Raw genomic sequence first — 13,249 nt, forward strand, 5'->3', positions numbered from 1 at the left:
CCCTAGCCTGGGAACCTCCACATGCTGCAGGTGCGGCCCTAGAAAAGGCAAAAAGACAAAAAAATAAAATAAAATAAAGGCATCAAGAGAAAACCAAAGAGTTGGTTACAAGAGAACCCCTGTAAGGCTATCTGCTAATTTCGTTTGCAGGCCAGAAGAAAGCAGCATGATATATTCAAAGTCCTAAAAAGGAAAGATCTGCAACCTAGGATACTCTAACCAGAAAGATTATCATTTAGAAGAGAAGGACATTGGAGTGTGCTCAGAGCAGGGGGCCTGAAGAAACAGCTCCTCTGTTTACAACAGACCCAACAGGAAATCGGGGTTCATACGACAAGAGGCACAAAACTTGTGGCTTTCCTGTGAACAAACACCCAACATGTGTCCCCCTGTACCTCCACATGGCTGCTGGGCAGGACCAGGGAACTAGAAGAAAAGCTGCAGCTTTTGGTGGGGGAATTTACCACCAAGAGCCTCTCTGGGCCACAACAGGCCATGGGTGGGCCACGAGTGGTCTTACAGACACAAAGACTTCGAACCTCTCTCTCAAGGAGGAAAAAAAACAAAGAAAAAATGGGTTCCAACTCAAAGAATGTGCAACAGTACGACTCACGTCATTAAAGTGAACCCTAAGGTGAACTGTGGGCCTTGGTGAAAATGATGTGTCCATGTAGCTCATCCTTGGTTTAAAAACAGAAAAAAAAGGACCACGCTGCCCAATGATGTTGATAATGGCTATGCCTGTGTAGGAAGGGGGTATATGGCGAATTGCTGTACCTGGCTGTCAATTTTGTTGTAAACCTAAAACTGCTTAAAAAAAAAAAAAAAAGAAGGAGTTCCCGTCGTGGCGCAGTGGTTAACGAATCCGACTAGGAACCATGAGGTTGCGGGTTCGGTCCCTGCCCTTGCTCAGTGGGTTAACGATCCGGCGTTGCCGTGAGCTGTGGTGTAGGTTGCAGACGCGGCTCGGATCCCGCGTTGCTGTGGCTCTGGCGTAGGCCGGTGGCTACAGCTCCGATTGGACCCCTAGCCTGGGAACCTCCATATGCCTCGGGAGCAGCCCTAGAAAGCAAAAAGAAAAACCAAAAAACCAAAAAAACAAAGGAGTCAAGCATATACAATGGGGAAGGACAGTCTCTTCAGCAAGTGGTGTTGGGAAAGTTGAAAGCCAGACGTAAATCAATGAAATTAACACACACTCTCATACCACAGACAAAAACAAACTCACAGTGGCGTAAAGGCTTATGTAAGATATGACAGCATTTACTGTGTTCCTGGTAGAGAACAGAGGAAAAACCTTCTCTGACATACCTCATACCGGTGTTTCCTGAGGTCAGTCTACCAAGGCAACAGAAACCAAAGGAAAAAATAAACAAATGGGATCTAATCAAACGTATAAGCTTTTGCACAGCAAAGGAAACCATAAACAAAATGAAAAGACAACCTATGGACTAGGAGAAAATATTAGTAAATGATGCAACAAGGGGGTTAATATCCAAAATACACAAACAGCTCATATAAGTCAATAACAACACAGAACAAAACAAAACAGGAGTTCCTATCGTGGCTCAGTAGTAATGAACCTGACTAGTATTCATGAGGACACAGGTTCAACCCCTGGCCTCACTCAGTGGGTTAAGGATCTGGTTTGCTCTGAGCTATGGTGTAGGTCGCAGACGCGGCTCGGATCTGGTGTTGCTGTGGCTGTGGTGTAGGCTGGCAGCTGCAGCTCTGATTTGACCCCAAGCCTGGGAAACTCCATATGCTGTGGGTGTGGCCCTAAAAAGACCAAAGATAGGAGTTCCCATCATGGCACAGCAAAAACAAATCCGACTAGAAACCACGAGGCTGTGGGTTCCATCCCTGGCCTCGCTCAGTGGGTCAAGGATCCAGCGTTGCCATGAGCTGTGATGTAGGTCACAGACACGCTTGGATCCTGCGTAGCTGTGGTTGTGGTGTAGGCTGGCAGCTGGAGCTCTGATTCGACCCCTAGCCTAGGAGCCTCTATATGCCATGGGAGTGGCCCTAAAAAGCAAAAAAGAAGACAGACAAAAAAAAAAAAGAAGAAGAAGACATACAGATGGACAACAGGTACACAAAAAGATTCTCAGCATTGCTAATTATTAGAGAAATGCCAATTAAAACCACAATGAGGTGTCATCTCACACTGGTCAGATTGGCTATCGACAAAAAATCTACAAATAATAAATGCTAGAAAGGGTGTGGAAAAAAGGGAGCCCTCTCATACTGTTGGTAGGAAGGTAAATTGGTGCAGCCACCATGGAAAACATTATGGAGTTAAAAGAACTAAAAATAGGAGTTCTCATTGTGGCTCAGTGGGTTAAGGACCCAATGCAGCCTCTGTGAGGAAATGGGTTCCATCCCTGGCCTCGCTCTGTGGGTTAAGGACCCAGCATTGCTGCAAGCTACACTGTAGGTCGCAGATGCACCTCCGATCCAGTGTTGCCGTGGCTGTGGCATAGGCCTGCAGCTGCAGCTCCCATTCGACCCTTAGCCTCCAATTCGACCCATATGCCACAGGTGCAGCCATAAAAAGAAAAACAAAAACAAAAACTAAACTAAAAATAGAGCTACCATATGATCCAGCAATCCCACTCCTGGGTATACAGCCAGAAAAAACCAAAAACTCTAACTCAAAAAAATAGATGCACAGGTTTTCACCATTCTCTAATTTGCTGAATAAATATAGCATGGCTAGACTTTTTTCTGCAAGACAAAATACTCCCTGTCCACTGCAGAAAAGGTAGGGAATTTGGATAAACAAAAAAGGAGAAAAAATAATATAAAAATCATCCCAAATCCTCCCACCAAGACATGTGACCTTTTCTGCACATTTTCTTTTTTTCTGTGTAACCACAGAGGAGACCTACAGTGCTTGCTCCTCCTTCGGGAGGAATTTCCCCTCTTACCACCCCAGCTGCTCATGCTGCTGAGTTTATACCGTCAGCGCCACCCCTCAGGTCACTGGATGAGGCATCCTGCCTGTATTAGTCAGGGTTTAGTCAGGAAAGCAGACGCCACCCTGAGTTTTTCAAACCAAATAAAGGAAATGGGTTCCACAGGAAATGGAAAAGCTGAGAGGCCAAACAGAGGATGGCGAGGCGACTGGAGGTTCACGAGGGTCAGGAGCAGCTGCTGCCCCAGGGCTGAAGGGACGGCGGGAGAAGGACGTTTTATCAGAACACAGAGGTTGGGACCAGCCAGAAGGAGCCAGAAGCAAGGAAAGGGATTTCCAGGGAGGTGGACCCATAGCAGGAAGGTCTGTTTTTTTTTTTTTTTTTTGGCGGGGGGGAACAGGAGACTTCAGAAAAGAGAAGCAGTCGTAGTCAAGGACCTCACAGGAAGAGACAAAGCAGGGAGGACCCCCTAGCCTTTCCCCTCTCCTATTCTCCAATCATCTGCCACTGTCTTCCTTTGGCCGAAGCTACCCAGAAGGTTCTGACCAGAGGAGGACAGGAGAGGGGATGGGAGTGAATGCACATAAGCAATTGGCCAGCAACTGTCTAAGAGCAACCGATCAGCTGGCCAGCCACACGCCATCACCGATTCTTACCAAAAAGGTTCACGCGGACTCTAACCAAGAGGAAATAATCAAGAGTTCCTGTCGTGGCTCAGTGGGTTCAGAATCCAATATAGTGTCCCTGAGGATGTGGGTTCGACCCCTGGCCTCGCTCAGTGGGTTGAGGATCTGGCATTGCCGCAAGCTCTGACAGAGGCCACAGGTGCGGCTCAGACCCGTTGTTGCCATGACTGTGGTGTAGGTTGCAGACACAGCTTGGATCCTACATGGCTGTGGCTGTGGCCGGCAGCTATAGTTCCGATTCAACCTCTAGCCTGGGAACCTCCATATGCCACAGGTTCAGCCCTAAAAAGATAAAAAAAAAAAAAAAAAGGAAAATGCCATGATGTCTTCAACTAACTGCACACATTTATATAAAGCGCAATCAAGCAAAGTGGCAAGTGTTAAAATTGGTGACTACGTGAGGAGTCTACAGGCATTTGGTCTATTATTCAGGCAACTATCCTGAAAGTGTAACATTTTTCAAACTAAAAACTTGAGGGAAAAAATAGGCTTTGACCACTGGCATGAGGTGAAAAGATGAACTGAACCAACTAGTTCTTAGGCATTTGAACCTAAAAATACAAAAGAGAACTTACCGGTTAGCAATAAATTTGGAGCTAACAGAAAAACACGAGTGGAGTTACGGCAAAGAGCAAACTAAAATTATGCGGGAGTCAAAATTATGCGGTAGGAGAAAAGCTATGGCAAATTGCAAAAATAGCTGCCAAGTAATCTTTCCACTTCTCCCATTAAGAGGGGAAGTCTGTTTCTCCTCCCTGTCATCTGAATTCGCTTTGGTCAACAAAATCCAGCGGAAGTGACACAGTGCCAGCTCTGGACCTGGGGCTTAAGGGACCTGACAGCTTCGGCTTGAGTTCTCCTCAAGCACTGAGTCACCAGGAAAAATAGCTCCCCCCGGAGAGATTGGTCCAGCTGAGCCCTCGCTGGTCTAGACACTGTAGCTGAGAAGCCACACACGTGAGTGAAGCCATCAACGTCACTCAGCCCCAGTCAGGCTGACCCAGCCAACACTCGATGGAGCGGGACTGAGCCGTTCCCGCCGATCCCTTCCCAAATCACAGCATCGAGAGCCAATAAATAAAAGGCGATTGTTGCTTTAAGCCAAAGAATTTGGGGGAGGTTCACCGTAGAACCAATAGAGAGCAGAGGAGACAGACAGGGACGCAGAGATGCCTGTAGGGAAAGTGAAAAACTTCCTGGGTTTGATCCTTCCAGTTCATTCCACACATAGACGCAAAACAATCCCCACCCCTCTCTCGAGTTAAATCAAGCAGATCTCTGTTCCCGGCAGCAGAGCCGGACACAAACGGTCCCTCCCGCCCTTTCTCTGTGCAGGTGTTTTCCTTTTTCAAAGATTCTGGATGAACATCTCTTCGTTCTGCTGGTGCCCGTTCATCTCCTTATTTATTGAGTGATAGCACCTGCTGTTTACAATGGGTCATTGTGAAATGCAGCGCATAAATAGGAGGGGGGGTAAACTAATTAGTGCCACTTCAATAACAGCGCAAGCTACCAACCACCCAGTGTGAGATATAAAACATTTCCAGTCTTTTCAAAGCCTCTGTTTACGCCTCAGTTGCAGTCTTTACCCTCAGCGCTAACCGCTGGGATGGTTATTGCGTTGGTCATTCCAATTTTTCCTTTCCATTTCCACCTAATTTGCACCCCTAAATATTACTTTGTTTTGGAAACCTGAGTAGCAAGCACCAGTCAAGGAGGGCGAGGAAGAGGTGATCCTGCCACCGTTGAAGGAGAAGAGAAGCTGAACCGACTCTGGGCCACTGTCTGGCTTCAGCTTCCCGGAGCCTTTACAAGAGCCTTAATGGGAAAATCATTGAGTAAGACGATGAGTAACCCCGGGCATCAGGCTCAGCAGTTGAGACATGTGGCAGCACCGCAGCACGGGCCAGGGTTTAGGTGTCTGGCTGGGATACAGTCAGAGGGAGGGGCTCCTCTGTGTTTTCTGTTCACATGACTTGTGCTCCAACTCCTCAAAGAAGTCAGGAGTTCCCATCGTGGCTCAGTGGTTAACGAATCCAACTAGGAACGAGGAGGTGACGGGTTCGAGCCCTGGCCCTGCTCAGTGGGTTAAGGATCCAGCGTTGCCGTGAGCTGTGGTGTAGGTCACAGAGTGGCTCGGATCCCATGTGGCTGTGGTTCTGGCGTAGGCTGGCGGCTACAGCTCCAATTTGACCTCTAGCCTGGGAACCTCCATATGCCGGGGGAGCGGCCCTAGAAAAGGCAAAAAGACAAAAAAAAAAAAAAAAAAAAAAAAAAAGTCAAAGCAGAGCATTTGTAGACAAACATCCACAGCAGATCACGCATGAGTAATCAGCACGTTGGGGAAGTTCAGAGAAAAACTGGGGCCTGTCTCTCTGAACACCCTGTCCTTGATTTAAAAGTCCACCTGATGGCACAGGGGCAGAGGGGGGCAGCTGCCCTCCATTTGTCTCTCTCTCTGGGGTCACGCTGCTTCAATCCGCAATGGTTTCCTTCTGCAACTAGCGCAGCTGTCATCCTGGAGCCCCCAACACCCTCACCTCAAGGACTCCCCTCTCCTTTCTCCTGCGTCAGATCCCTACCTGTTGTGTCCCACACCTTCCTCTTGGTTTATTCTCTCGTTAAAAAAACACAGGGATGTTGTGAGAAAATCCAGGGAGAATGTGAGAAAAAGAACGTATATACATGTACAACTGGCTCACGTTACTGTACAGCAGAAATGGACACAACATTGTAACTCAACTATTTAAAAAAACAACACAGCTGCTGAGAGTGTGCACTGTTGCTCAGTGGGTTAAAAACACAACTCCGTTGTCCATGAGGATGCAGGTGCAATCCCTGGCCTTACTCAGTGGGTTAAGGATCTGGCTTTGCCACAAGCTGCAGCATAGGTCTCAGATGCAGCTCAGATCTTGCGTTGCTGTGGCTGTGGTGTAGGCTGGCAGCTGTAACTCCAATTCCACCCCTAGCCTGGGAACCTCCATATGCCTAGGGTGCAGCCATTTAAAAAGAAAAAAAAAAAAAAGCCTCTGGGAGTTCCCACTGTGGCACAGTGGGTTAAGAATCCTACTGCAGCAGCTCAAGACACTGTGGAGGCATGGATTCCATCCCCTGCCTGGTACAGTGCATTAAAGGATCCGGCATTGACACAGCTACAGCTCAAATTCAGTCAATCAGTGGCCCAGGAACTTCCATATGCTGCAGGTGCAGCCATAGGAAAGAAAAAATCCCCCCACACACAGCCTCCAGAGTTCCCTGGCTGTGCAGGGGGTTAAAGATCCAGCATTGCCACGGCTGTGGCTCAGGTCACTGCCATGGCATGGGTTTGATCCCTGGCTGGGGAACTTCTGCATGCTGCAGGCATGACCAAAAAAACCCAAGAAACAAAACAAAACACAGCCTCCAGTAGCTTCTTCAGAAAGGCCGCATGGGAGGGAAATGCTCGGAGATCTTGACACCACAGCTACAGCAACTCGGGATCCGAGCCACGTCTTTGACCTACACCACAGCTCATGGCAACGCCGGATCCTTCACCCACTGAGCGAGGCCAAGGATCAAACCTGCAACCTCATGATTCCTAGTCGGATTCGCTTCTGCTGCGCCAAGACAAGAACTCCTGCTTCAGAATTTTGCAGGCACTGCTCTGTTGCCTTCGTGCTTCCAGTGTTATTCACTGAAGAAGGCAAAGCCAAATCTGGGTCCCAGCCTCCATCTCTGTCTCCTTTTCCTTTGCAAATCTCTGTGCCCCAGCGTTCTGAAATGTCATGGTAATGTGTCTGGGTGGGTCTCTTCTTGTCTTTTTTTCTGGGCATTTGAAGGACCCCCTCAGTCCAGAAATGCATGTCCTTGGCTCTGGTCAATTTTTTCGTACTGTTTTATTGGTGTTCTCTGTTATTGTCTGGACCTCCTATTATTCAGAGATTGAACCTCCCAGGCTTATTCTCCAGATCTTATCTTTTCTCTCCCATATGCCCTCTCTTCATCGTCTTCAGGATTTCCTCGAGTTTATCTTCCAATTCTTGCATCACATTTTTCAGGTCTACTATCCTGCTTGAACTTTTAAGGGCTCTTTTGTATTCTCTTAATATTTAAAATTATATCACCCTGTTCTTATGACACGAGTGTAATATATTCTCTCACCTTTATGACTATATCAATGATAGACATTTCAAGTATTTATATCCCTGTATCCTGTGTGGTTGGTTGTTTTGTTCTCGGTTCTATCTCCAAGGTCAGATGCGGCATCTGATTCTTTTTTGGGAAACTCCCTCTGCCCACATTTTCAATCCATACAAGTGACCTCATCAATTGTTTAATTCCTGTCTTGCGCATAATACACTTAACCTGCCTGGGCTTTAGTTTCTTCGTCTGTTAAATGAGGATGATGACAGAACCTATTTCATTGGAGCTGTCAAGAGGACGAAGAGAAACAATACAGAGAACACTGATTTTGTACCCTTTACAGGTTTGGGGAGACGGAATTGCCCAAGGTTACACAATCACAGAATTCAGAATCAGATTCACTACTTGACACATAATTAGTCTTCATTAAATTTTAACCATCTAAACTATTACTACATAATTTAGCTGGGATCCACACCACCTCTCAGCTGAAGAGGACATGATCAAGCCTGGTCAAAGAGATTCAGCACTGGGAGTTTTGCTGGAATGAGTTCCAAGGAAAGACTCTGTTTTGGTTAGGTTGTTATTAAATTGGTAACACACAATCCCAGAACTGCTCCTGGCCCTCTGTGATGGTTCATTTTGTGTCGACGGGACCGGACGACAGGATGTCTAGAGAACTGGTTTAGGCTTATCTCTGGGTAGTCTGGGAAGGTGTTTCTAGAAAAGACCGGCATTTGAATTAGTGAACCTAGTAAGGCAAACAGCCGTCCCCAGGGTGCATGGGCTTTATCTGATCCATTGAGGACTGAATTGAACAAACAGGTACCAAAAGGTTGAACTCGCTTTCTGCCTGACTATGGAAACTTCTGTCTCCAACACTCCTAGTTCTCCAGCCTTCAGACTCAGACTAGAATCTACACCATCAGCTCTCCCTGGCCTCCCGCTTACAGATGGCAGATCATGGGATATCTCAGCCTCCATAATTCTTTTTTTTTCTTGTCTTTTTGTCTTTTCTTGGGCCACTCCCACGGTATATGGAGGTTCCCAGGCTAGCAGTCTAATCAGAGCTGTAGCCACCGGCCTACACCACAGCCACAGCAACGCGGGATCTGAACCGCATCTGTGACCTATGCCACAGCTCATGGCAACGCCGGATCCTTAACCCACTGAGCAAGGCCAGGGATTGAACCCGCAACCTCGTGGTTCCTAGTCGGATTCATTAACCACTGTGCCACGACGGGAACTCCTCAGCCTCCATAATTCTATGAGCCAATACCTTAGAATAAACATCTTCCTAGTATTTATAATTTACATATAATTTATAATAATAGATAAGTTTTCTAATGGATACAGACAGAAGTGGGGAGCATGAAGGAATGGGTACCAAGGCTGTAGGATCATAGTGAAAGGAAGGTGGATCGGGCCAAACTTATTGATCGGGGCTCAGTACACGGAGATTCTGTATTTACTTTGCTGCTTGGGAAGTTAGAGAGGGCTCTGACGATTTGATTGGTTGGCTGAAACATGGTCCAAAAGGCGACCCATAGTGACCCAACGGGAAATGCTGAACCTGCCCTGCTTTCAGCGGGAGGAAAGGAGTCAAACGATCCGGGAGACTGGAAAGTCACAGCGGATTTGTCACTGACGATCTAGACACCCACGCTATGAGGGCCTGGAAGACACACCTTTCCCCAGCGCTGCTGTGAGAAGTCAAGCCGGGAGGGGAGGCCCAGGCGCTGGCAGAGCTCTGCAACTGCTCCTCTGAGGGCCAGACCTCGCAGTGGGCACTGCAGCCACTGAACTGGGCAACCTTAATACAATGGAGGCCACTGGGTCCCAGGATGGCGGAGGCCAAGGGGCGACCGTCAGCCACCCGTGGGCAAGACGGGCCTGGTTACCAAGAGAGAGCAGAGTATTCATCAGAATGGCCTGACCCTTCCCAGACCTGTGGTGTTGGCTAGGCGATCACGGTGTTTCAGAAGTGACGCAGTTAGGGAGCCTACTGGATTCTACTTAATTTGTACAAGCAGAAAAGTTCGAGGTCACGTGAACAAAACGCTAACTGCAATAGTAAAAACAGAGAGTCATGGTCCACAATCAATTCCCTGACTTGAGACAGGTTATAGACCCAGAACCCTCTGGTTTGGGTTTTGGGTTTTTGGGGTTTTTTGTTTGTTTGTTTGTTTGTTTTTTTAATATAGCTGCACCCGAGGCATATGGAAGTTTCTGGGCTAGGGATCAAATCAGAGCTGCAGCTGCAGGTCTATGCCACAGCCACAGCCATACCAGATCCAAGCTGCATCTGTGACCTACACCACAGCTCACAGCAATGCCAGATCCTTAACCCAGTGGGCGAGGCCAGGGATCAAACCCGCAACCTCATAGACACTGGGTCAGGTTCTTAACCCCCTGAGCCACAACAGGAACTCTGGACCCAGGACCCGTTGATTGAAGGGGAGGTCGGTCCCCCTGAGGAAGGACCCTGGTATGCTACCTAAAATTTATGCCATTAATCTTTCCCCCAGCTTTCCTCCAGAGGAATCTACAGCCTTTACCAGAGCAACTGTATTGGCAAGAAAAGATAACCAGACCTGTCAGGGACTACTGGCTCTGAAGTGACACTAATTCCAGGAGACCCAAAACGCGCTGTGATGCCCCCAGTTGGAGTAGAGCCTGATAGAATTCAGGCGATCAATGGCATTTTAGCTCAGGTCCCGCTCCCTGAGGGTCCAGTGGGTCCTCGAACCCATCTTAAAGTTAGTTCCCCAGTTCCAGAATGCATACTTGGGATAAACAGACTCAGCCGCTGGCAGAATCCCTATACGGGTTCCCAGACCTGTGGTGTGAGGGCTCTTAGGGTGGGAAAGGCCAAGTGGAAGCCACTAGAGCTGCCTCTACGTAGGAAACTAGTAAACCACAAGCAAAACTGCATTCCCGGAGGTGTCGCCGAGATGAGGGCCACCACCAAGGACATCAGGGATAAAGGGGTGTGGATTCCCTCCACATTTCTTTTTGAGGTGCCTGATCTGGCCTGTGCAGAAGACGACAGGTGGGTCCTGGAAAGTAACAGTGGATTGTCATATGCTTAACCAGGTGGCGGCTGCAATGGCAGCCACTGTACCAGATGCGGTTTCGTTGCCTGAGCAAAGTAACACGTCTCCTGGCACTTCATACGCAGCTACTGATCTAGCAAATGCCTTTTTCTCCACCCCATTAGGGGTGGCAGTGTTTAGTTTCAGCTGGCAAAGCCAACAACAGACTTTTGCTGGCCTACCCTCAGCAACATACCAAGTCTCCAGCCCTATGTCCTAATTTAGTTCACAGGCGTCCTGATCACCTTTCCCTCCACCAAGACATCCCTCTGGTCCACTGCCTTGATGACACTATTCCAATGTGGACCTACTGAGTAAAAAAGCAGCAACTACTCTAGACTCAGTCACAGTGCCAGCTACACGGAGATACCTGGCAGGGCTGGAGCAAGGTTCTCCGGGAGGCCGTATAGGCTCCAAATCAGTGTCTAATTAACATATGGTCCTGCTCCTCCCAAAGCCAGGATTCGTGGGTGCAGGAGTCGGGGTGAAAATGGGAGTGGCACCACTCGCTCTGACCCCTGGTGACCCACTAGCAAAGTTTTGGCTTCCTGTTCCCATGACCTAGACCTAGGGGTCGTTAGTTCCAGAAGGAGGAATGCTTCCACCAAGAGAGACAGCCGTGATTCCATCAAGCTGGACGTTAACGACGACCACCCGGCCACTTGGGGCGTCTCATGCTTCTGAATCAACAGGCCAAGAGTCGCTGTGCTGGCTGGGGCGACTGCTCCTGAGGCAACTGGAGCACTTCTCCACCACGGAGGTCAAGAAGAGTGTGCGTGCAATCCGGGAGACCCTCAGGCGTCTCTTAGGGTTACTGTGACCTGCGATCAGGGTCCAAGGACAACTACAACAATGGCCCAGACCCTGCAGGAATGTGGGTTTGGTCACCCTACCAAGTGAAGTAAGAGGACCCGCTTAGGTAGGAGAAGAATACAGCATGGGTAGTAGAAGAAGGTAGTTATAAACACCAGCCACATGGTCAGTTAGAGAAAGGAGGAGTATAACTGTCATGGAGCTTTCCTCCCTATTTCGTCATGAATGTGTGTGTATCTCTGTTTTCCTTCCTGTCTGATTTCCTTATCACGCAACCTAAGATGTGCTGACCTTACCTCACAGCATTTCCGTGTGGAGAGTCTCACAGCACAGCGTTTAGGTGAGAGGCCAACCAGAAGAGTCAACAGCGCTCAAGGACTTGACTTCCTCTTCCGGGGGAAGGGGTGAGCACGCGTTCTCAGTTGCACGCAGGACGGGTTAAGCCTTTGCTATTCTTTACCTGGAAATGAGGATGGTTTAAGGAGATATGAATGAGTGTCCAAGTGGCCGGCGGGGGGGTGGGGGGCGGACTTGTGATGGTTAATCTTACGTGTCAACTTGACTGGGCCACAGGGTGCCCAGATACCTGGCTAAAAATTACTTCTGGGTGTGCCTGGGAGCTGTTCTAGAAGAGATTACCGTTTGAATCAGTGGGCTGGGGGAGGCAGAGGCTCTCCCCAGGGAACAGAAAGGTGGGGGAAGGGTGAGTTCACTCTCTGCTTGACTGTGTAACTTGGGACTCTCTGGCCTTTGAACTATACATTGGCTTTCCTGGGTCCCTGTGGCTCTGTTTATCTGGGGAACACTGACTACCACCCCCTCTTTAGCAACATTTGTGGAGAGTTTACCTGGAGGTACAACCAACACAACATAAGAATTAAGAGATGGAAGCAGATTAAGGAGATGGTTCACCAGTGCCTGGGTCCAGCGCACCTGAGGCGTCACGGGCGCTGCCTTTCTAGTGCTACGAATCAATACACTCCTTTTCTTTCTCTTTTCTTTTCTTTTTTTTTTTTTTTTTTGCCTTTTCTAGGGCCACACCCGCGGCATATGGAGCTTCCTAGGCTAGGGGTCTAATCAGAGCTGTAGCCGCCGGCCTACACCACAGCTCATGGCAACACCAGATCCTTAACCCACTGAGCAAGGCCAGGGAGCGAACCCTCAACCTCATGGTTCCTAGTGGGATTCGTTAACCACTGAACCACAACAGGAACTCCTCCTTTTCTTTCTCTTCAGCCACTTTCAGTTGACTTTTTATCACTGCACAGACAAACTGCAATACAAAAAAAACTGAGAACATACTGTTTTGAACCTAGGTATTTCACTTAATGTATCATTATATTTCCACGTTACTAAAAATCATTCTCCAACACTATTTTGTTTTGATATTATCATTTATCAAGACCAAATTAGTGACCAGATAAACTGCTGTTAATTTTATTAATATTAATTTCATTAATTGTTATTAATTAATTTATTATAACAATTTATTGTCAAATTTCTTCTATTATTTTAAAATATTGTGTTATCACAGAATTATATGATTTTATTATTATTATTTTGTTGTGATAGGTAACAGTGAAATGAACATCCTCATAGCTAAATGTGCATATCA

The 13,249-nt window shown here is 47.8% G+C and overlaps 1 non-coding gene across 1 annotated transcript; it reads left to right on the plus strand.

The window, feature by feature from the left end:
• The first annotated feature begins 253 nt into the window (after nucleotides 1-253).
• On the plus strand, nucleotides 254-383 carry LOC146398371 (small nucleolar RNA SNORA11). Its single transcript, XR_014822186.1, has one exon. It is a non-coding gene; the product is annotated as a small nucleolar RNA SNORA11 (small nucleolar RNA).
• Nucleotides 384-13,249: the final 12,866 nt, after the last annotated feature.

This window comes from Sus scrofa, chromosome 12 (genome assembly GCF_054392235.1).
Source record: "Sus scrofa isolate SSC_HxYL_T2T_F1_AM1 chromosome 12, Sscrofa_HxYL_maternal_Yorkshire_Landrace_v2.0, whole genome shotgun sequence".
Classification (NCBI taxonomy): Eukaryota; Metazoa; Chordata; class Mammalia; order Artiodactyla; family Suidae; genus Sus; species Sus scrofa.